The sequence below is a fragment of the Giraffa tippelskirchi genome, chromosome 9, assembly GCF_054371585.1.
Source record: "Giraffa tippelskirchi isolate mGirTip1 chromosome 9, T2T-mGirTip1v1.2.pri, whole genome shotgun sequence".
Taxonomy (NCBI): Eukaryota; Metazoa; Chordata; class Mammalia; order Artiodactyla; family Giraffidae; genus Giraffa; species Giraffa tippelskirchi.
Window position 1 is genome coordinate 5,446,229 of NC_137283.1, and position 25,986 is coordinate 5,472,214.

Consider the following 25,986-nt stretch of genomic DNA (forward strand, 5'->3'; position numbering starts at 1 on the left):
AGACTGGGAGGCTTATGAACAGCAGAAATTCATCTCTCACATTTCTGGAGGCTGGAAGTTTGAGATTAGGCTGCCAGCATGGTTAAGTACCTGGTGAGAACTCTCTTCTGGGTTGCAGAGTGCCAAATGTTTCTCGTATTCTCTCATGCTAGAAAGAGGGCTAGAGAGCTATTTAAGGCCCCGCATATACGGGCACTAGTCACACTTATAAGGGCCCCTCTCTCGTGACCAAATTATCTCTGAAGGGCCTCATGTCCTAATATCATCACACTGGGAGTTAGGATTTCAACATACGAATCTGGGGAAGGGGGACTGCAAACCTCAATGTGTAACAGTAGTTTACTGTGTTGCTTCCATGTTGCAGATGAGCAAATGAGCAAATGGAGGCCCTGAGAAATTACATTACGTACCCAACGTGACACCACTAGTATTTGCTCACAGTTAGAACTAGAAGGCAGAACTAGTTTCCTTCCTGGCACACAGCCTCCCCACACAGGCTCACTCTCACCATCTATCACTCGGCAACGTGCCACGGTCACATCATACCATCTTATCATTTGGCTCCAGTATCTTCTACTCTGTTCTCACATATTCTATTTTTGATATATTTACAGTGAGAGCACAGGTAGACAATTAAAATCCACATTCTCATTTAGCATTATACTACATTATCAGCTAGGATTAGGAGTGCCCTAAACAAGACCATCCTATCAGTCCTGGGTGTTCACTGGAAGGACTGATGTTGAAGCTGAAACTCCAATACTTTGGCCACTTCATGCAAAGAGTTGACTCATTGGAAAAGACCCTAATGCTGGCAAGGATTGGGGGCAGGAGAAGAAGGGGACAACAGAGGATGAGATGGTTGGATGGCATCACCGACTCGATGGATATGGGTTTGGGTAAACTCCGGGAGTTGGTGATGGACAGGGAGGCCTGGTGTGCTGCGATTCATGGGGTCGCAAAGAGTCGGACACGACTGAGTGACTGAACTGAACTGAAACAAGACAGAAGCTTCTTAGATCTCTCAAATGAGAGAAGGCTTCAGGCAGGAAACCCAGGCTGCCAAGGTGGCTCCACAGTCATCAGGGACCCTGTCTTCCCTTCCTCCTCCACTATCCTAGAATCTGAATTCCATCCAAGGGCACCTTGTGACCAAGACAGTCTTTGAAGCTCCAGTTTTCATCCGTGAAGCTGGAAATAGGAAGAAGAAAGGAGGGACATCGGCTAAAGGGGTGTGTCTCTCAGGGAAGTCGGCTCCTTTCAATCAGATTTCCCAGAAATCTGACTCAGCACTCTATCTTATTGGACAAAACAGTGAAGAAAGGAAGGACAGGGTAAGGGGTGTATTTCTCAGAGAAGTTTGCTCCTTTCAATGAGACCTCTGACTCAGTACTCTATCTTGTACAGAATTTAGTCGCAAAGACATATCTACAGTGAAGGAAGCTTTAAAAATGTATTCTTTTAGCTGAGCACACTGCTGTCCCAATAAAATTAGAATTTTGTTTTCATAGAATAAGGAGAGAATCAGTTATCTTCACAATAATGCTGCATAAGAAACCATCCCAAACTTTAGCGACTTACAACAAACACTTTTTTTCTCATCCGTTGATCTTGGGTGAATCTGGATTCACAGAGTAGTGACTGATTCACAAAAAGCAGGACCCTGACTGTGTGATCTAACCTGGCAAATTAAGACTAGAGGCCATTGTGGAAGCGTCTGCACTGCTAGAGTTTAGTCAGAAGGGTTGCATGTCTTTAGAGTCCTGCTGGATGCCTTGGAATGGAATCTCTCTAGAGCTTTTCTTGAAGCCCAATTGCCCTCCCCCCCAAAAAAAACCCCAGGGGTATATCAAAATAAAAAGGAGATGAGAGGTCTCACCAGAGGCCAGCACTGGTATTCGTTAATGGTGCAGTGAGCAGGGCTACCGCATTGCCTAACTCCAGAGATTCCCTATCACGTCACAGTTGAGGGAGGCAGCAGTACAAAATTTACATGGCGTTAAGCACAAGCCCTCACACCGTATACACCATGTAAACTTCTCTGAAATGTCCCCTCTCCCAATACAATGAAAACATCCTTCCATGAAAATAGGTGTGGACCTTTTTCTTTTTATGGGTTGTCTAATATCCTATGGTGTAGATTTACCACAATATGCTTAGCTACTTTCTGAGTCATAGACATTTAATTGTTTCTAGGGTTTTTTTTGCTGCTATAATCACTACTGCAAAAAACATTCTTCTCCATATATCTTTTCCATCCTTATCTCATACCACACAAAAATAAAATTCTGGACAAATAAAAACAAATGAACTTAAATATGAGAGAAAAACAGAATGTAGTAGAAAATATAAGATGATGTTTTTATATATTGTGGCATAGACAACCTTTATAACACAAAGCCTTTATCAGTATAACGCAAAGCAGCTTTCATGTATTTGCATAACTATAGAAAAATTCCCCTGGATAGTTTGATTTTATAGGACTTCTACGTGGATAAACATAATACAAAGTTAAAAGATGAACAGAGTTGAAGCTAATGTTTGTAATCCATATTGCAAACTAACAGTCAAAATACATTTATTTAAAGAGTTCCTATAAAGTGATTTCTAAAATGAGTGATTTAATAGAATTAGAGCATAGAAGATGAATTGGTAATTCACAAAAGAAAAATAAGAATACAAATGAAAAATAGGACACTTGGTCTTACTGATGAATAAGGAGATGCAATTTAAAATAATAAAATAGAACTTAAAACAACTTTTCAAACCCTAGAGTATTGGTAACATTTACTGTTGGTGAGAACTTGGAAAAATAAACATTCCCATGCTTGCTGGAAGCAGGGAGCATTAGTACAATTTTTCTGCAGAATAACTTAGCACTATCTACCAAGATATTACTTAACAGCTCAGCAAGTCAGTCCTGGGAATCCAACCTAAAGAAATATGCTTACATGTGCAAAGAAACAGACACACACTTACATGCACAGCATAATTATTGGGGTTTTATTTGCAGAGGCAAAAAAAAGGAAAAAGAAATGACCTAATTGGTCATTAAGAAGGTTATTTAAATGAATGGTATACATGTATATGGTCTAATTTGGACAAATGTCCAAAAAATATTTCTAGAGATATAAAAGGCATAAAAATATGTGTAGCTTCATTCCATTTATCTAAAAAATATTTTATGTATTTGCATAACCATAGAAAAATTCTAGAAAGCTATATGCCAAAGTTAACTTCTGTAGGAGAGGGGACATTAAATTGGGAGAGCGAGAACTGGTCTTTTATCTTATTTTTTTCTTTTGAATATGTTACAACATGCAAATATACTTCTCTGATTTAAACAATAAAGATGTAAAAAAGAGAAGTGACATATTTTTCTGTCCTCCACTCCTGAGCAGGATGGGGTTTCCCTCAGGGTAAGCAGCACTGGCTGGCGTGGGTCAAGGTGGACAGCAGGGAGGCAGCCTTGATTGTAGTGTTTGTTGATTTCCATTGTGTGAATATCCCCACACGTTCAAATTTCAAGTGACTCACAAAAGTCCTAATATCTAGCGTAATATGTGCTCAATAAATCAATGTTTAAAATTAAGTGTTAAACAGAACTGAACTGCTAAGGTCCTGAACACATTAACAAGCTAGGTCAGAAATTCCGCTCTGGTGGCATGCAAACATCCTGCTGGACGGCCAAGTCTCAACCTAGCTTGTTCACGGCATATCCACCTCTCTCCCCCGCTTGCCACTGAAAACCCAGCATTCAAGTTCTCTGAGGTTGGTGTGGTCTCGTTACAGTTTTACAAGGTCAGTTGATTTTACCAATTCTTTAAATGAAGCTTCACCCTTAAGCAGTAGGTCAGGTGGGGGAAGGAAGTCTGCTGGGAAGGGTTCCTTGTTCATCATCAGCCTAGGCAACTGAATTCTGCCAATGGTGCACATAGGGAGAGAAGCTGGTTGAACGTTCAGCCTTTACAAAAATATTTCTATAGATGGGAAGATGTGAACACTGTAGTGTAGCCCCATTTCCAAGTGCTTCTCTACAATGCAGCAATTAACAGGGCACATGGCAATTCATCCAGTTGGGAATTATGAAGAATTCCTGCCCTCTTAACATGTCACAGTCTAGTAGAGGAGAATCAGAGTAACCTCACAGAGTCAGTGCTATGACGGCCAGCCCACTACCAGCATTTGCAGGGACTATGAACGTTGCCTTCCTTCTCTTCTCACCCCAGGTTCTACCTTATATGTCAAGAGTTCTTATGTGGACACCCTGCCCGTGTGTCCAAACTTGATCTAGCTTCGCTATCCTTTAGAACCAGACATGCACACCACCTACACATCTGCCCTCTGGTGAAAAGAATCTGGGAGAGAACCCCCTGCAGCACTTGGAAATAGGCAAAGGCCATTTGGGATAGGAGTTTCAGGGTCCTGGTCATTCAGAGAATGATAGGGAAGCAGGGCCAGGACTCTTCACTTCACCAGAGGAGGAATACAGCCCACGTGGGGCCTGACCTGCGTGTGTCGGTCAGTCAGTCATGTCCGACTCTTTGCAACCCCATGGACTTTACAGCCCGCCAAGCTGCTCTGTCCACGGGATTCTCTGGGCAAGAATACTGGAGGAGATTGCCCTTCGCTTCTCCAGGGGATCTTCCTGACACAGGGATCAGACCTGGCTCTTCTGCATCGCAGACAGATTCTTTACCGTGTGAGCCACCAGGGAAACTCCTGGGGACTGACAGGAGTCCTCAAAAGCACAGCATGCAGAGCAGGGGCTCCAATGGCCTGGAAAGTATCGGTAATGGGAATAATTGGGGCCAAGAGAGCAACTACCCCACCCTTAACCCATGCAAAGCAGGCTTCCTGGAGGAGATGAGCCTACACTGGGCTTTGACCTGGGCATAAAGTTTAGCCCATCAGAGAACAGGGAGGGGACTCCAGACATGGGAGCAACATGTAACAGGACCTTAAGAGCTGAGAAATGCTCACAAGAGCTGACGTTAAATTGTTCCTAAGAGTCTCTGCCTTTTTGTTTACCCAAATCAGAAATATGCTGCTGCCTTCACCCTCAAGCCCTGAGAACAGGGAATGGCAATTTAGTAGGATCTAATCACAGAAGAGTGATCTGCATTCTCTAAACAGCTAGCTGGAGTCCAAATTCTGAGCAAGTGACACTGATTCTTGATTTGCCATGCAGACCAATCTGGCCCCTAACCCGTCCCCCCAGTGCTTTCCTCTCCTCCCTCCACCCCCTCCACAGTTCACTGCTCTCTCAGAAGATGTACCAGGACAGACAGGACTGGAGCCAAGGTGTTGATTTTGGTAATGAGTCAGTAGATAACCCATTTGTACTGAGTGACACACATCACTTCTGCTTAGAGCCCACTGTCCATATGCAGTCACATGTCCACCCCACGGCAAGGGACTCCGGGAGATCTCGGACAGCACACACAATGTTTGATAAGCACCACTCTCTCTGCCACACAGGCTCTGCCCGTGTGTAGTTGTATGACCTTGGACAAGGTACGGAAATGTTCTGTGCCGTACTGCATCCTCCATAGTGAAGCAGGAGTAACAACAGTCTCTGACTCCAGTCTTGTGGGTCTAGGAATTGATAATATGCTTTTAAATCACAATGCCAGGCACATAGCGAGCATTCAGCAAATGTCAGTTGTCACTTTTATTGTTACTGATTGTATGATTGTGAGAAAAATGCTTTGTCCTTCTGGGTCTATGCTCCCTCATCTGCAAACCAGCCACGACAATTACACTGATTAGGCTGGCTATTCAATTAAATGGCACAATACATAAAAAGACCACAGCACTGTGCTCAACATATAATCAGCACTTAATACAAGTTATCTCCCCTTAGTGGAGGTAATCATGAATTGATAATTCTCCTCAGATCAAGAGGCAAAGGCCTTGTTTGTGGATTTAACAGGGTGCAATAGTATTTAAGATGCTGACCAATGGAAACCCCAATACAGTGTATTTCAAAACAGAAGTGATTTTAGAGGTTTTCTATTTTCCAGAGGCAGTTTAACACCCAACAAGCATGCTAAGTCACTTCAGTCACATACGACTCTTTGCGACCCTGTGGACTGTAGCCTGCCAGGCTCCTCTGTCCATGGGATTCTTCAGGCAAGAATCCTAGAGTGGGTTGCCATTTTCTTCTCCTTAACACCCAGAGATACAGTATATAATATGCAGTATGGTTCTGTGGACAACTTAGTTATGTTTCGAACTACATTTCCCGGGGTCCCTTTTTTAAGGTGGTCTGGGTTAACGTTGCGAAAAGTGAACTGAGATTTGGACATGGATGTGGAGTGGCAGCCACAGTGCTCTGGAGGTTAGTGTTGGTGACAGGTGCTGAGGGGTGGACACCGAGGTGCTGTTGGGTCCAATCTGTCCTTGACAACCTTCCTTTCATACTGCCAGTCCTGGGAAACTGTGCTGAGTCCAGGCCCACAGCAGGAACTTCCAAGGTGACACTGTGGGAGGCTGACCCTCTGAGAACTCCTATGTCAGCTCTGTTTGTTTCGCCTTTTCGGCAGCTGGATCGTGTCATAGCTTCCATATTTTCCTGAAGGTTCTGCTCATTCATCCCCACCAGGACTGCTTTGTGACCTGTTGTGGACGGAATTATGTCCCCACAAAATTCATTTCTGTAAGTCCTAACCTCCAGGACCTCAGAATGTGACTGTGTTTGGAGACAGGGCTTTTAAAGAAGTGATTAAGGTAAAATGAAGTCATATGAGTGGGCCCTAATCCAACCTGACCAGTGTCCTTAGAAAAAATGGAAATTAGGACACACACACACACACACACACACACACACATAGAGGAAAAACCATGTGAGGACCCCACGGGAAGATGACCATCTGCAAGCCAAAGTGAGAGCCCTTAGAAGAAAGGAACCCTGATGACACCTTGGTCTTGGACTTCTAGGCCCCATGAGAAAATACATTTCTGTTATTTAAGCCACCAAGTCTGTGATACTTTGTTATGGCCGCCCTAACCAACAAATGGGCTTCCGTTATAGCTCAGTTGGGAAAGAATCTGCCTGCAATGCAGGAGACCTGGGTTCGATTCCTGGGTCGGGAAGATCCCCTGGAGAAGTAAATGGCAACCCACTCCAGTATTTTGTCTGGAGAATCTCCTGGACAGAGGGGCCTGGTGGGCTACAGTCCATGGAGTTGCAAGAGTCGGACACGACTCAGTGACTAAATCAACCAAACCAACCAACAAATACATAAACTTTCTATGACCTCTCAACTTCCAGCTGTGGATCTTTATTCTTCCAGCTATTCTCACACCTGGATAAGGTCTATTTCTTACAGTAAATTCCTTATTCTATAGTTCTCATGGTGCTTTTGCTTCCCTGATTGAACCCAGATTGATACATGTAAGAACGTGGACTCTAGAGATAGTCTTTTCGGACAGAAATCTCATCTAATTTTATTCTGTGTGATCTCTGGGCTATTACTTCTCTGTGTCTCTGTTGCCTTACCTGAAAAATGGGATAATAGTACTTTCCCCTGCTCCCTTGCAGAGTTGGATTAAATGAACTACTACAAAGAGACTTAGTATATTCTTACACAAAGATTATGCTCAATAAGTGTTGATTAATACTGTGACTGTGATTATTATTTGTTACCCACCCAAGAGCTAAAACACTGATTCATAAGTACCCCTTTCCCTGCCCTGACTTCCTATATGTATGTCCACCTTTCCTCCTGGATTGTAATACCCTGAAGAAGGGTATCATAAGTTATCTTTGCTTTTCTCCTCCTGAAACCTCCGTCTTCATGTGTCAAGAAGCCTACACTGTCTGGATGCTGGTCAAGTGAGAATTAGTTTCATATGGTCCAAGAAAGCCTTAAGGTCTGTGAGATCCTGCCTCTAAGATCCTGGCTCTCAGGACTCTTGCCTCCTGGTACTCACACCTATATAGTCTCCTCCCACATGAAGTGGGGCTGACCTATGTAACCTACAGGACATTGGGGAAGTGATGAGTGTGACTCCCAAGGCGAAGTCATAAAGGAAACTGATGTTTTTACCATGCTCTCCTGGATCATCACAGGGGAAGTCAGCCACCATGTCATGAGGAAACTCAGGCAGCCTTATGAAGAGGCCCACACAGTGGGTAAGTGAAACCTCATCCCAGCAAAAGCCTTAACTTGCCAAGCATGTGAGGCACCATGTTGGAACCAATCCTCCAGCCCCAGCCAAGCCTTCAAAAGACCACAGTCACAGTGGAAATTCTGATTGCACCATTTCATGAGAGACCTCAGTAGAGATTGTTCAGATAAGTAGTCCCCAATTTCTGACCCAAAGAAATCATGCGAGGTCATAAATATTTATTGCAGTTTGTTATACAGAAATAGGAAAGTAATACATAATCTAGAAGAAAACTGGCCTGAAACTATACTTTACCTCATCAACTGCAATGGTAAGAATCAGTTGTATTATATATCAAGTGCTAATTATCTGTTAGGTGTTATACTGAATACTTTGCAATCATAACCTTATTTAATCCTTAATATTATCTTACTTAATGAATGACAGAATTAGGTTTGTACTATTAATAGTCTCATTTTTCAGATTAAAAAAAAATGAGGCCTAAAAAGGCAATCAATTTATTCAAAGTCTACCAGCTAGTTGGTGATACAGACAAGACAGGCTGCGCATCCCCAGGCCCCAGAGCTGGGTTCTCTTCACTGACACCCCATTACATCTGTTTGGCAGAACTCACCGAGACCTCATCTCAGGTGCTGGTTTCCTAAAAACTCAGGGAAACAAAGCCCCTGGGCTATGAATATTGTCCCCAAATCCTCCAGACCTGGATAATGACTGCCAGCTATCCACTTCCTGCAGTCTGGTGCAGCCCTCACTGGGGGTGCAAAGACAACTAACTAATCACAAGTTTGTGCTGTGAACACACTCTCTAACACCATATACAAAAATAAACTCAAATGGATTAAAGACCTAAATGTAAGACAAGAGGCTACAAAACTCTTAAGAGGAAGACTCAGGCAAAACACTCTCTGACATAAATCACAGCAATATCTTTTTGAATTCACCTTATACAGTAATGAAAATAAAACCAAAAATAAACAAATGGTATTTAATTAAAGTTAAAAGCTTTCGCACGGCAAAGGAAACCATATTCAAAATGAAAAGACAACTCATGGAATGGGAGAAAACATTTGCAGATAAACTGATGATCAAGGGATTAATCTCTAAAATACACAAACAGCTCATACAGCTTAATATTAAAAAAAAAAATCAAAAAATGGGCAGAAGACCTAAAAATATAGTTCTCCAAAGAAAACACACAGATGGCCAACAGACACATGAAAAGATGCTCAACACTACTCATTATTAGAGAAATACAAATCAAAACTACAATGAGATATCACCTCATACCAGTCAGGATGGTCACCATCAAAAACCCTACAAATCTGAACACCAGAGAGTATGTAGAGAAAAGGGAGTCCTCCTACATTGTTGGTAAGAATGTAAACTGTTACAACCACTACAGAGAACAGTACGGAAGCCTCTTAAAAAGCCTAGAAGTCGAACTACCATATGATTCGGCAATCCCACTTCTGGGCACACATCAAGACAAAACCGTAATTCAAAACATACATGCACCTCAATGTTCACTGCAGCACTATTCACAACGGCCAGGACACGGAAGCAAGCTTAACACCCAGCAACGGAGGAAAGGACAAAGGTGTGTATATACAATGGAATACTGCCCTTGCTAAGTCACTTCAGTCGTGTCCAACTCTCTGCGAACCTTTTGACTGTAGCCCACCAGGCTCTTCCATTCATGGGATTCTCCAGGCAAGAATACTGGAGTGGGTTGCCATGCCCTCCTCCAGCAGATCTTCCCAACCCAGGGATCAAACCTGTATCTCGTATGTCTCCTGCATTAGCAGGTAGATTCTTTAGCACTAACATCACCTGGGAATGGAATACTACTTAGCCATAAAAAAGAATAAAGTAATACCATTTGTAGCAACATGGATGGACCCAGAGATTGTCAAATTACATGAATCACAAGTCAGAATGAGAAAGACAAATACCATATGATATTATATGCAGTATCTAAAAAATAAAAGATTCAAACGAACTTGTTTACAAAATAGAAACAGAGTCACAGACTTGAAAAACAAACTTATGGTTACCAAAGGGAAAAAGTGGGGAGAGGATTAAATTAGGAGTTTGGGATTGACGTATGCACACTACTATATATAAGACAGATAACCAACAAGGACTTACTGGATATCATAAGAAACTCTAATCAATATTCTCTAATAGTCTACACATGGGAAAAGAATCTAAAAGAGAAAGAATGGATATATGCATATGTAAAACTGAATTACTTTGCTGTACACCTGAAACTAACACAACATTCTAAATGAACTATACTATAAAATAAATTTAAAAAACCCCATGCCCCCAGGTAACTGCAATTAAAGTAACCATATTCCTTCCCTGTCACTGCACTCTGATTTCCCTCCTGGCACAAGTGGTTTTTTCCCTGCTGGGGGAGGGGCTAGAGGATGCTTCCGGAGCAATTTCACACTCATTCTAGAAACCTGCCCTACTCGCCAGTGGAGGATATAACAAAGAAAGTAATTATCTCAGAAGATTGAAAAGTGAAAGTGTTAGTCACTCAGTCATGTCTGACTCTTTGCAACCCATGGACTATAGCCCACTAGGCTCCCCTGTCCATGGGATTTCCCAGGCAAGAATACTGGAGTGGGTTGACATTACCTTCTCCAGGGTATCTTCCCGACCCAGGGATCAAACCCAGGTTTCCCGCGTTGCAGGCAGATTCTTTACTGTCTGAGCACCAAGGAAGTCCAGTTCAGAAGATTACAGATCTTATTACGAGAACCAGTTGCTTTCAGTTTTCAGAGCAACTTATATTCTCTTTGGCTCTTTCTATGTGTTAGCACTTGGGCTGACTTGGATTTCTTGCTGGTGTAGTTTTTGATTGCTTAAACAATTCCACTTCCATGAATCTTAAGCCAGTGACTTCCTATTAGTAAACTTCCTTGACCACAAAACATATACTTAATGAAAATATGTTCTCATAGTATGGTGCCTAAGTCCTATGAAAAAAAAGTGAAAGTGAAAGTTGCTCAGTCGTATCTGATTCTTTGCAACCCAGAATGCTGGGCCAGAATACTGGAGTGGGTAGCTGTTCTGTTCTCCAGGGGATCTTCCCAATACAGGGATTGAACCCAGGTCTCTCGCATTGCAGGCAGATTCTTTACCCTCTGAGCCACCAGGTAAGCCCTATAGTATGTTGCAACAAAGAGTAGAGACTTTTCAGATTTCTACTTATTTTGCTAGGAGACCAACCAATCTTCGTTGTTTTCTTTCAAATTATAATACAGAGTTTGCTGACATACAACTATTTTCCAAGTCCTGCCAGCTAAAGCATGTCACTCGACAATCAGCCCTGAGCCACTGCGAACCATGATCTACAACATACCCTGAGAGGGGTGCAGGGCACACCCTGAGAGGGGTGCAGGGTGGAGACCTCCACGAGGCACTCTGTGCACTGGGAAAACTGTCAGATCAGGCCTTCAGAGAGCTAGATGTTTCCAGGAGAAAATATTATGAACCCCAATTCTTGCACCTTCCTATCCTTAGAAAAGCACTGAAACCATTCACTAAGACATCTGTGATCAGCAGCAACCTTCTACCAAGATGTTCCTGCTTGCTGAAGGAACCCCTTCATAAAAATCACATATATACTGATACCTCTTCAGAACAGTTCCTCAGAGCTGTGAGAAGCTGACTCCCAGGCTAGAATCTCAGTAAGACACTGAATAAACTTGACTCACAGCTTCTACATGGTGTATATTTTTGTTTTCCAGTCAACGACACATAATACATAAAGTGGAACTTGCCCAATCTCCTGCCTTAGAGATTATCATTGTAAACAAATCAGAATACATACATTTAACTTGTATGCTAAAATACTTTATTTTCATTTTCTTCTTTAAAAAACAAAGATTATACATACTGTTCTCTCCTGTATTTTTTTCTCTTAGAAGTCTCTCTTGGAAAGACTACATCTTAGAAAGATGTTTCGTATTAGTATTGATGGGGTTTGGGGAACGCCACTCCAAGATGTACCACTCTGGCAAACGGATTATTTTGAGCTGAAAACAACCAAGGTGCAAAAGATTTTGGAAGAACCTTTGGACTTCCTTCTTACTGCCTAGTTCAGTTCAGTTCATTTCAGTCACTCAGTCGTGTCCAACTCTTTGCGACCCCATGAACCGCAGCACGCCAGGCCTCCCTGTCCATCACCAACTCCTGGAGTTTACCCACACTCATGTCCATTGAGTTAGTGATGCCATCTAACCATCTCATCCTCTGTCGTCCGCTTCTCCTCCTGCCTTCAATCTTACTGCCTAAAAGAATTTAAACTAAGAGGCCTGTCCCAGGAAGTAGCTATCTTCCTAGTTAACCATAGTGAATGATTAAGTGTCATAGATGGGGAGAAACCTAGCAAAGTCCATTTGATCAAAGTTCTCTCTGTGTCACTGTCTTTGGATGGCCCAGCAAATAGCTGTCTACCAAATATTAACATTTTTTACCTTCCTGTGAATTATCTTACTTTTCAAGTCTGAGACCCTTATTTCTTCTCTTTGTTTATTCACTAAGTAATGTCCTACTCTTCTGAGATTTCATGAACTATGTCCTGCTAGGCTCCTCTGTCCATGGGATTTTCCAGGTAAGAATACTGGAGTGTGTTGCCATTTCATGCTCCAGATAATATATATATCTCATCTTGCCTGGCTGTCTTCGGAACTCTTCATTCCTATGTGAATTCTCCATGCACATAATAAATTTGATTTTTGTTTTTCCTGTTCATCTGTCTTAAGTAATTTTTAATTGCTAGCCAAAAGAACTAAAAGGGGAAGGATGGGGATATCCCCTTCCTCCACAGCATGCACAGATTCTTATTCTTTGGAACAGTTACCCTGATATGATCAATTATTCTCATATTCAAGGACCTGTGGGTTGCTTCCTTCCTTTTTCCAATGGCAATTTAATGTGGAAATGACCGTTCTTACCTGTATGCCCTGCACACTCAGAGGAGTGTTTCTGGAGCATAAATTCCTATAAAGGGGAATTGTGAGATAGGATTTGTGAGCTATATAAGCTTACATTCCCACCAACAGCATCTGAAGCTGCCTGTTCCTCTGTACTTCCTCAATATTGGATATTATCCTTTCTTCTTTCACTTTGCATTATGCCTAAGTCTTCTTATAATTAACACTGGTGAGGGTAACAATGGATTCTTTTCCTCCTCTACAGGGGGATTGAAAAGGAAATTCCCTAAGTAGTAAACGGGAGATTAAGTTGGCCCTGAAGTAATTAGCATTTATATAGTGCTCATTCTCAGAACTAATTCCCATTTACACACACAAAGAGGATTTACACTGAGGAGAGTTCTGCATGCCCTTCCTCAGCGCTTGTGTTCCGCTGTTCTTGGCCTCAGCTGGTGATCTAGAGCCAGGAGACACCCCTGAAGATAGGTTACATTGTGGGTGTTTAAGAATCACTTGAGAGGACTCAGAAAAAAACGGAGGTTTCTAGCCCTCTTATCTCCCACTTTGATTCAGGAGGCCCTGGGCGGGACATCTCTGTGTGTTCTGGAGCCTGGAGAGCTGAGGTCATCATCCTGTCGGGTGTGGCTCACTGACATCGCTCCTCTGTGTGGGGCCACTTCTCTGTTTCATTCAGTGACTTGTTTTCATCCCCATCAACTCCCTCCCGTATCCTCTATAAGCAACCGTTTTTATGCATTGGATATATTCTCCAGAATTTTAAAGTATCTCTGGGAAATATGTAGTGTGGTTTTATGTGGATGTATGTATAAATTTTATATAAATATATATTAGATAAAAATAATGTTTAAAATATATAAGTATAATATAAAAAAGAACTAAGTTGTGGTATAGATGTTTCTTTTTCTTGCTTTTCACCTCAGCACTCTCTTTTAAGATCTATTCTGACGGCTGTGGGTTGCCCCACAGAATTCCCTGGTTCTAACTGCACATCTTTTTGCCTTTTCATACTGTGCATGGGGTTCTTGTGGGAAGAATACTGGTTTGCCATTTCCTCCGGCAATGGACCAGGAGAAGGGGCTGGTGGAGGACGAGATGGTTGGGTAGCATCACCGACTCAATGGACACTAATCCGAGCAAACTCTGGGAGACAGTGGAGGACAGAGGAGCCTGGGAGGCTACAGTCCGCGGAGTCGCAAAGAGTTGGACACGACTTAGTGACTGAACAACTGCAGATCAGATCATCTTTTCCTCCTGAACCGTCATCTCCTCCCGCCCAGGCATGCCCTCAGAAATGGGCAGGGTGGTTGTGTCCAATTCCATGCCCTGCTGCTACAAACCAGGCTGCAGTGGCCAACCTACAAAGTCCTGAGAGGGAATTCTCTGGGTTTTATGCCTGGGAGTTTGATTGTTAGGGTTGGGCAGTTGTTTTTAATTTCTTGATAGTTTTGAAAAATAGACAGTACAGTAAATGGTATAATGAGCTCCTTATCCCCATCTGCCTGAATTTTGAATCATCACTATTTCACTGGACTTTAGCTCTTTCTCTTATGGTACTATTTTAGAGAAAATCCCTGACACTGTGCCATTTTACTCTATTTCCATCTGCATCTTTAATACATAAGAAAATATTTTACATAACTCTAGTGTCAATGTCACACCTAAAACATTAAAAATATTCTCTTCATATCATCTTCTTTAAATTTACTCAGGAATTTAAATTTTACTCAGGAATAATTGACAAATAAAACTGTACATATTTGGACTGTAAATATATATACACACATTGTGTACATATACACACACAGTGTCAAATAATTACCAAATTAATTCAACTATCACCTCATATGGCTAACTCTGTTGTAGTAGTTAGCTTTATTGAGATATAACTGGCAAATAATGTTGTATATCTAAGTGTACAATGTGATGATTCAACATAAGTTTACACTGTGAAATGATCCCCATCACCAAGTTAATTAATACATCTGTTCCTCATATATGTTTATATATACACACATTGTGAAATAATTACCAAGTTAAATTAATACAAGTATCACCTTATATAGCTAACTCTGTTATAGTAGTTCTTCCCTACCTATAGGGTTTTTTTAGCTTTATTGAGATATAACTGATAAAGCTGTACATTTAAGTGTACAATGTGATGATTTCACACACGTTTACACTGTGAAAAGATTCTCATCACCAAGTTAATTACCACATCTGTTACCTCACGTTTCTTTCTTTTTGGTGAGAATACTTAAGCTCTACTTTCTTAGCAAATTTCCATTATACAATACAGTGTTATGTCAACTGCAGTCATCATGTTACACAATTAGGTCTTCAGACCTTACTCATCTTAAAACAGAAAAGTTTGTATCTTTTTACCAACTTCTCCCTCCAGGCCCTAGAAACCATCCTTCTCCTCTGTCTCTGAGTTTGACTTTACACTCCATACACAAGTGATACTGTACGGTATTTGCCTTTCTCTGCTAGACTATTTCTGGAGAAGGCAATGGCACCCCACTCCAGTCCTCTTGCCTGGAAAATCCCATGGATGGAGGAGCCTGGTGGGCTGCAGTCCATGGGGTCGCTAGGAGTCGGGCACGACTGAGCGACTTCACTTTCACTTTTCCCTTTCATGCATTGGAGAAGGAAATGGCAACCCGCTCCAGTGTTCTTGCCTGGAGAATCCCAGGGACGGCGGAGCCTGGTGGGCTGCCATCTTTGGGGTCGCACAGAGTCGGACACGACTGAAGCGACTTAGCAGCAGCAGCTAGACTATTTCACTTAACATCATGCCCTCAAGGTTCACCCATGTTGTCGCAAGTGGCAGGGTTTTTCCTTCTTTATCACGGCTGAATATTGCTGATTGGATATATCTACCACATTGGCTTTATTCAGTTCATCCAGTGACAAACACGTAGGCTGTCTCAACACCTTGGCTACTGCGCATACTGTTGCAATAAACCTGGGAGTACAGATACTTTTTGGACCTTTGACATAGTGATTTCCTTCGGATGTATGTTTAGAAGCAGGATTGTTGGATTTTTTTGTTTTTTGAGACTCCTCCATAAACTGTTTTCCATAGTGGCTGCACCAGTTTACATCCCCATCAACACTGAACAAGGCTCCTGTTTCTCCACATCCTCATCAACATCTATGTCTTATCTTTTTGATAAGACATCCTAACAGGTATAAGGTGATAATGAGGAAATTGGACACCCAGTTCAGGGTTTATTATATAAAAGAAAGAGGAGAAAACATCAAAGGGGCAAACAGGTGCCTGGAGATACATTCTGCTGGTTCCCAAGTTTGCCTTAATCCAGTTTTGCTCGGATATACTTTATACCATGAATGGCAAAGTATATTACTACACTCTAACTCAGGGTCTGGTCTCAAAGGAGCTTTGTATAAAATACCAGCATAGATAAGGGAGACGAACACACCAACAAGGAATATTTTCTCTAAGTTACCTCTCACAACTTGTAATAATTTGTCTTTGTTAATTTCTGAGGCTTGAAGTAACATAATTACAAAGTTGAATGCCGCCTCTCCTCTTTACTGTGTGACCTGGATAAGTCACGCAAACTCTGACTCCCCGTTTCCTCATATAAAATCTGGGTGACTACATCTATTTCTCATGATTGTTGTTCAGGGATTCGCTTATTCCTCTAAAAAACACTAATTCAATGTGAAGGGACGCACAGAATATGGCACTCCAAAATGTGTCACGTTGGCACACAGATCATCTTGAGCCCAAGACAATTGAGAACAGATGCAGAGAGACACCTTCTCAGAGCTTCTCTTGCCTGATTAAAAGTAGAAAAACTTCTGAGAAGTGACAACTGCCCTATATCACTCCTCCAGGGGAGTTTTATGACCATAAAGAAAATGGGAAATTGAGCACCAAGATGAATGAAACAAATCTTCCTAAAGTAAACCTTATCTTCCATTAGTTTCCCCACACATAAATACATTCCCACAATTCACTGCTCTAAGAAGCCCAAACTGCCCCTTGGCTTGTCCCTTCTCTTATAATCTTTTGGTAGCTTCCAACTCTAACCACTTCTTTGGCTCTTCATTTTTTTGTGGAGCCCTGTGCACATAAAACTGAAATGTTTTTTCTCCTGTTAATCTGCCTTTTGGAAGTTCAATTTGCAAACCTTTGTCACTTAACCTTGGCTGGGGTAAGAGGCCATCCCATGTGGAGGGCTCTGCTTTAAAGACAGACGTAAGTAGCAGACATGAGCACTAAATGAGCTAATATTACCTCCAAGGAGTAGGTGCTCAATAAATTTTCACTTTCATCTTTTCTGCATTCTTCTCTACCAATAACCCAACTGATGCCACAGGTATTCATTTTAAAGATTATATGGGGTCGCACAGAGTCGGACACGACTGAAGCAACTTAGCAGCAGCAGCAGCAGCCTAGGTGCTTAGCACTCCAGCCTTTGCCTGTGGACCAGGAGCCTTGGTCTCACCTGGGAGCATGTTAGGAATGCAGTATCTCCGTTCCCAGCCCAGACCTGCTGTGTCAGAATCTACCTTTTCACTAGAACCCCAGGCGCTCTGTCTGCGCACAGAGGTTGAGGAAGCACTGCCAGGGGATACAGGAAGGGACTAATTGCACTGACAGATGAAAGGGAGATTGCAGAAAGCAGAGAGCTTCAAGGAGAGCTCCGCAAACGCAATGGCTGCAGCGGCATCAAGTGAGGTAGGTCTACACGTGACCCGGGATGGTTGATACTTCCACGTGTCCCCCACTTCCGCAACATCCCTTCCACTACGTAGCCCGTCCTCATGCTGTCAGGCCTACGCTCAACCTGGCTCCCTCTTCTGACAAGATCTTGCAGTTTAGGAAGCACAACTCAGAGGCAAATCACAAGAGGCTCAAATAGTGCCAGGCCTTCTCTAAACAAGATTAGTCAGCCTCCGCCAGCAGCTGAGAAGTGTGAAATGAAATTCCCTAGTTGAGATGGCTGGATTCTTTTTGCCACATCTAAACACAATGGCAGCTTGGAACAAGCAGAGCTGAGCCCCAGTATTTTGTCTGTTTGTTTGTTTGTATTTTTGGCTGCACTGAGTCTTCACTGCTATGTGCAGACTGTCTCTAGTTGTAGTGAGTAGAGGCTACTCTCTAGTTGTGGTATGCAGGCTTCTTTGCTCATTGAGGTGGCTTCTCTTGTTACAGAGCACAGGGTCTAGGGTGTGTGGGATTCAGTAGCTGTGGCACACAGGCTTAGATACTCTGGAGCAGGTGGGATCTTTCTTCCTGGACCAAGGATCAAACCTGTGTTCCCTGCACTGGCAGGCAGGGTCCCAACCACTGGGCCGCCGAGGAAGTCCCAAGCTCCGGTTTTCTAGAGCCTGAGAGGGTCAGAGAGAGGCAGAAGGGAATGGAGGTAGACCTCACTTCCCATAGGGCTAAGACAATGTAAGAAACTAGGACCTAAACAGCCCCAGGCTTAACAAATGTCCACTGATTCTGGACCAACTTCTGTCCCTTTTTTACTACATCCCACTCTTCCTCATTTCTCATTTGTACTAATTAACAATTAGGCAAATAATTAGATAATATCGGTGAGGAAAAAAAAAAACTCTCTTCTCCTCACTTATGTCTAACAATTAGGGGCATGCAAAGTAAACCAGAAAGACACATTAACCCAAGAAAAGACAAAGTTTATTCATGTAAGTACAGGGGAGCTTCCAGACAATGTGGCTCAAAGAAGCAGCTAGAATTTGGGGCTTATATAGCATCTTAGCAGGAGAAGAGGAGGGGAAGGAAGGACACTTAGGGGAAAATGAATGACTTTGGGGAAAGATAAATGATACTGCAGGAGAGTAGATGGGGAGGGATGATGGTTTTGTAACAATGTTTGTTTCTGCAATTTCTCATCCCAGTGTCAACTTCTCATTTTCCCCAGTACATCTTCCCCCAATATAGGAACCCTGCTCCTAGAAGGGGAACTTATGGCAACTGAATTCTTTTGGAAGATTCTACTTGTAGGCAAATAAAGGGGAATGGGGATCAGACAGACCCTCTTTCTGCATCTGTTGATTCTCAAATGTCTGTTCAGCTCAAAATAATTTTATGCCACATTGGGTGTAATTTCCTTCAATAATTGGGAAAATAAGAGGATATAAAGAAAAATACACATGCTATCTTTGTATCACATGCAGGCATGTGCGCGCACACACACACACCATCCACTATTGACACCAACTGGAAATGACTGTTAACATTTTTTTTCATGATTTGTTTTTTAATCTTTCTTTCCACTTTTTGGCACAGCTTTGGGATCACACTATATATACAGTTTCATTTCTTGCTTCTTCTACTTTAACATTTTCAGCTTAGCACTGGAGAACTGTATATGAGGAAGACTTTTTAAAATTTAATTAAAAAATTATGAAAACTTTCAAATGTAAAGTTCAGAAAGTAACATAACAACCATCCAGGATTTAAGAGACATGACTATTTTGCTATATTTGCTCTAGATTACTCTGCAAACAATGTCACAGATGCATTTAATATGTCCCCCCAAACCCCACCACAACCACCCCTTTCCAGAGGTCACCACCATCCTGAGACTGGTATGTTCCACTCTCAGGCTTATTTTAAACTGCTGCCAATGAAATATGTCAATGTTTCTTGGGGTTTTATATCTCCCATAAATGGTATTATGTTGCAAAAATTATCCTTTTGCAATTTGCTTTCTATCATTCAACATTAGGTTATCTCCATAAAGATAATCTCTTTTCCATTTAATCATAAAAATGAAAAACAGGTACCCATTGTTCTGTTAGAAAATGTTTCAGTTTTGCAAAGGCCCAGATCTGAGAGCTGATGGCAGATGGAGTTAGATGGTACCTTTTCTTTTTTTTAAACTTGTTTTTAATTGGAGGATAATTGCTTTACAACTGCTATACAACAATGTAAATCAGCTGTAAGCATACATGTATCCCCTCCCTCTGGAGTCCCCCTCCCACCCACCCCCATCCCATCCTTTTAGGTTCCTCCCTTTCATGTGCCTTTTTGAATCTGTTCATTGTCAGAGGACTCGAGGGGCATTCTGGGAGAAACAAGGGCAAGTGCAAGGCCCACTTCCTCTTAAGTGTCAGGTTGTATAGACACATTTAATGTGGCCCTGGCGGAGGCTAGGTGGCAGGAAAAATCAACAGCGAATTCTTGGGGTACCCATAATCGTGGGGAATCTAATCTGAGACTCAGATTATAAAGCAAGCCTATTTCTAGGCACAGACTAGAGAATATCTGGTTATGAACACTGTGTGTGAGGACATAGGGCCCAAACTTCATCCCATCTGGCTGCCCCGGCTCATGGGCAGGAGAAGGAGAGGCTGGGGCAGGCAGGGCTGTCTGTGCATACACGGCAAGAACCAGTCCTGCCAGCAAGTCAGCTTGATCCCCTGTACAGTGGTGACTCTAACGTGAAGACCACGTCTCCTGTGGCCAGACGCAGGGGGTGTGATGCAGACACCACCTCAAACGGCAGCTGAGAGTAGCGTTAGAGGCAGAGGTACTACAACTTCTGCTTTTCCTCTGCAAGGTGGTGGTTCTGAGTTTTGGTGTCCATGGACTTGTCTAGGGAATGGGATCTGAGAGAGTGAAGGCTGGACTTTCCCTAACCAGATCCCACTGATTCTGTGCCAACAGATTTGAACATTTAAAACAACATGACCCATCTGCACATTCTCCAGAAGCCATGTACAAGGATGGTCGTGACAGCACTGTTCCCATCACCCTCAACTGTAACTGCTGCCATGCCCTTCAACAGTACATAGGTGAATACATGGCTATCAACTTATACAATAAAAATTTCTACACCCAAGGGAATGATCAGTTTACACAATAAAGATGAGCCTCACAAATATAGCGCTGAATAAAAGAGACCATATACAAAGGAGGACAAATTGCAAGGTTCCATTTACAGGAAGTTCAAAAACAGGCAAAAATTAACCTGCACTATTATAAGTTGGATTGTAGTTGCTCTTGGCACGGGGTGACAAGTGAAAGGGGACGGGGGGGTGCTTCTGGGGCCCTGGGGCTGTTTTGTTTCTTGACTTGGGCACTAGTGAGAAGGGTACATTTCAGTTTGTGAAAATTCATCAAGATTCACACTTAGGCCCAGTTTTCTACAGGTATACCATCGTTGCAAGGAAAGTTACTTAAAAGCGATATCTGACTTCAAGCTGATGAACTGAGGCTTACACATGAATGCCTATTAACGCCTTAACTTTACCTTCCCATTCCCCGGCACTGGTTAAAGGTCAAGACACACTGCCACCCCTCCACCAGGCAGCCCACTCTAATGGCCCAGCCGTCTTCCCAGTGTCCTCCCAAAACAGCGCTGTGACCTGACTGCTTCCCCACACCCTACTCCAGCCTTCTCTGCACCTCTATGAGAAAACGCTAGAAATCTGCGCTAAGCCACAAGAGGAGAGTTCTCGACCCCCAGGACAGGACTCTGGGGGTAAACTGATGACCTAAGGGCAGACGGCGCCCACTACGCAAACATTCCCAGGAGAGGGGAGGCCCAGCTTCGACCCTGCAGCGTCTATATTTAGCAGCCTGGGGTGTGCCTCATTCAGGCCTCAGTAGGCATTTTGAGGCCTTCTGCTGTTGCACACAAGAGAGAAGCATCAAACGAAGAATCCTCTCAGCTTTAAGGCTTTGTTCCCACTGGACACCGTGAGTTCTGAGCAGGCTTTCAATTCTCTGCATTTTAACCCTGGTTCTTGCCTCTAACATCCCTCTTTGTGTGGTTTTTTTAAAGCCAGTCTCTTTAGAGCGCTTAGTTCTGTCTCAGACATCTGTCTCCATTGTGCCGACAAGTCTGAATTTCCTGTCAGATTCCTGTTGGCTAAGTCTCTTTCCTGTGGACCCCTCACTAAATGATGGCGTTGCAAGGGGAAAAGATTCCTCTGAATACATAGGGAGCTACCCCTTCCCCATGAGCCAAGTGTGTGGTGGCAGTGCCTGTTGCCTCTGCCAGGTGGCCTGTGGACTTCAAAATCTTTTAAGTGTAAAATATACCAAGATCAAAGACGATATTAATACATTACTGGAAAATCTAAGCCCTACTAATTCCCTTTGTTCCTTGTATGGCACCTCCCTTATTACATTGTTCCTGCATAGTGCCTAAATTATAATATGTCCTCAATATATGAGGAGGAAGAAAGGAGAAAGAAAGATAAAAGAGGAATGTGAGATGATTACCTCATTATAGTCCAGAAGTCTTTTAGTCTTTTTTCACACTTCAAAATCAACTGGTTTGGCTGTCAAATAATTATTCTAAGGGTTTTTTTTTTTTGGTTTTTTTTTTAAGTGGTAAAACTCTGTACACTGTCTTGGATATTCATAATGCACATAAGACACTAAAGCTGCTGGAAGTTCTATATCACAGAAACATGTTTGATTTGGGTTTCTGCAGAATGTTTCATGGAATCCTTTTCGGGTCCACTATTAGATCTTTCAGTACCATCCAGTCACATCTGACAGGACCAGTGTTCTTTAGAGGATCCTTTGGCAAATGCACCTTTAACTCAAACAGACAGGATTCAAAGACTGTTAGTCTCAACTCTTCCCACCCAAAGAGTTTCTCAACCCTTACTTATCACCACCGTGAATGCCAGAGACTGTACCAAAAACATTCTGACTAAACACCTGCTTGTACGAAGCAAGGATACACGCCTTTATTGTACTGCACATGCGGTGCCTTCTACACAGCTGGAAGGAAGCTGTTGAGTGTCAGGGGTTTCAGATATAAGTGACAGCAGGCAGCATGGCTGTGACAATCGGGAGAGCAAAGGTCCACTCTGGGGGTCGTTACAGATGAGTCAGATGACTTTATAAGTTCAGCTGAGTTACTCATTTGTGCCAGACTCTTTGTGGCCCCATGGACTGCAGCATACCAGGCTTCCCTGTTCATCACCAACTCCTAGAGCTTGCTCAAACTCATATCCATCGAGTCAGTAATGCCATACAGCCATCTCATCCTCTGTTGTCTCCTCTTCCTGCCTTCAATCTTTCCCAGCATCAGGGTCTTTTCAGATGAGTCAGTTCTTCACATCAGCTGGCCAAATGATTGGAGTTTCAGCTTCAGCATCAGTCCTTTCAATGAATATTCAGGACTGATTTCCTCTAGGATGGACTGGTTGGATCGCCTTGCAGTCCGAGGGACTCTCAAGAGTCTTCTCCAACAATACAGTTCAAAAGCATCAATTCTTTGGCGATCAGCTTTCTTTACAGTCCAACTCTCACATCCGTACATGACTACTGGGAAAACCATAGCTTTGACTAGATGGACCTTTGTCAGCAAAGTAAACCTTTGTCTCTGCTTTTTAATATGCTGTCTAGAATTTGTCATAGATTTCTTCCAAGGAGCAAGCGTCTTTTAATTTCATGGCTGCAGTCACCATCTGCAGTGGTTTTGGAGCCCCCCAAAATAAAGTCTGTCACTGTTTCCATTGTTTCCCCATCTATTTGCCATGAAGTGATGGGACCGGATGCCATGATCTTCGTTTTTTGAATGTTGAGTTTTAAGCCAACTTTTTCACTCTCCTCTTTCACTTTCATCAAGAGCCTCTTTAATTCTTCTTCACTTTCTGCCATAATGGTGGTGTCATCTGCATATCTGAGGTTACTGATATTTCTCCCCGCAATCTTGATTCCAGCTTGTGCTTCATCCAGCCCGGCATTTCGCATGATGTACTCTGCATAGAAGTTAAATAAACAGGGTGATAATATGCATACTCCTTTCCCTATTTGGAACCAGTCTGTTATTCCATGTCCAGTTCTAACTGCTGCTTCTTGACCTGCATACAGATTTCTCAGGAGGCAGGTAAGGTGGTCTGGTATTCCATCTCTTGAAGAATTTTCCACAGTTTGCTGTGATCCACACAGTGAAAGGCTTTGGCATAGGCAATAAAGCAGAAATAGATGTTTTTTTGGAACTCTCTTGCTTTTTCGATGATCCAACGCATGTTGGCAATTTGATCTCTGGTTCCTCTGCCTTTTCTAAATCCAGCTTGAATATCTGGAAGTTTACAGTTCACGTACTGTTGAAGCCTGGCGTGGAGAATTTTGAGCATTACTTTGCTAGCATGTGAGGAGTGCAATTGTGTGGTAGTTTGAACATTCTTTGGCATTGCCTTTCTTTGGAATTGGAATGAAAACTGACCATTTCCAGTCCTGGGGCCACTGCTGAGTTTTCCAGAATTGCTGGCATATTGAGTGTAACACTTTCACAGCATCATCTTTTAGGATTTAAAAAGCTCACCTGGAATTCTATCACCTCCACTAGCTTTGTTCATAGTAATGCTTCCTAAGGCCTGCTTGAGTTCGCATTCCAGGATGTCTGGCTCTAAGTGAGTGATCAGATGACTGATAGACAGATTCATATCTGTATCACCTGCACCTTGCTAACAATGCGGGAGACCAAGGTTCGATCCCTGGGTCGGGAAGATCCTCTGGAGAAGGAAATGGCAACCCATTCCAGTATTCTTGCCTGGGAAATCCCATGGACGGAGGAGCATGGTAGGCTACAGTCCATGTGGTCGCCAGGAGTCGGACACGACTGAGTGACTTCACTTTCACTTTCACCTGATCCTGGCATTCAGGTTCATTCTGTGTCATTAATTTCAGGCAGCAAAACAAAGCACAGATTATCTCTCCAAATCCAACTGCAGACGGCCATGCTTAACAACGAGGAAGAAAGCAAGTGGTTATTCAGACTAGAGTTTGCAGATGTCAGCCACCCAGTGATAAAAGTGATCGGAGCCTGTCCTGTAGGGAAAATAATAGAAAGCTGGTCTTGTCGTGGCATCTCTCATGCCAATAAGAGGCAGGCAGGATATGACCTCTCATGAAGACAGACTTTTTCTTTTTGTCCCCAGATGGATGCTTTAGCAATGTCTCCAGTGTGGGGATGCACTGACATCTCGTGGGTGACCAGCGGCTGATGTTTCGGCCACAGATGATAAGGTGGGAATCAGTAAACCACACAGTAACGGTATCTGAAAAGAACTTGGTTCAAATAAAACCTAAAGTAGAAATACAGATTTTCTTTTTTCTCATGGCTGAAGCCAGTTAATTAAATTCCCATTTAAATTAATATTACATGTGAAGACTTTTTCCTGCAAACAGCATCACCCTTCTGGTCTTGTGAAACGCTGGTGCATGGTTGGATGTCTAACAGAATTAACAAGCTTACAGGTAGGTAAAGACAGGTAACAGAACACCAGAGATACCCAAATAAGGCAGGAAATGATGTCTATTTTGCTTTTAGAAAATAAATATTTTATCTAATCATCAAACACAAGCTGAATTGTTAGGTTCTAGCCACCTGTCAGTAAGTAATTTGAGAATTTTAGAAGTTTGGTCAAAAAACTACAAAGCTGAATACGATTATACCAGATGCTACTCTGGAATGGAGAAGAGGGCATTTCAAGTCTAAAGAAGAAAGTCTGTATGTCTAGTTTTCCTAGAATCACTGATCAAGACAGTCTGTAAAATAAATCTGATGTATCTAGTTCACTGAATGATACATTGAAGGAAGTAATTAGTGTTAATATGTGAGGAGAAAAATAGACTCTTGGATTGTGAAACAACTGGGAAATGGACTCATGGAGTAAATCAGACAAAGATATAAGAATGTGAGTCCTACTCTGGGTAAAGCAGATTGAAGAATGCTGTTCCAAATGTGCCCGACATACATTTTTCTAATAATACCACTGACCCTTGGGATTAAATTTATGCTGAAATGATTACAGTGCTTCTGTCCAGTTTGTCTTGTTTCTTTCTACTTTGTCCAGAACTCTCTGTGTTACCATCTCCATATCTTTTCTTCCCTAACATACAACG

At 42.5% G+C, this 25,986-nt stretch overlaps 1 protein-coding gene and 1 long non-coding RNA gene across 15 annotated transcripts in view; one reads left to right on the forward strand and one right to left on the reverse strand.

Moving 5' to 3' along the window:
• GADL1 (glutamate decarboxylase like 1) overlaps positions 1-25,986 on the reverse strand; it is a 647,456-nt gene that overhangs the window by 382,952 nt on the left and 238,518 nt on the right. The window lies entirely within an intron of this gene.
• On the forward strand, positions 8,074-11,872 carry LOC145520526 (uncharacterized). The gene is made up of 2 exons (XR_014064545.1): positions 8,074-8,446; positions 11,412-11,872. It is a non-coding gene; the product is annotated as an uncharacterized LOC145520526 (long non-coding RNA).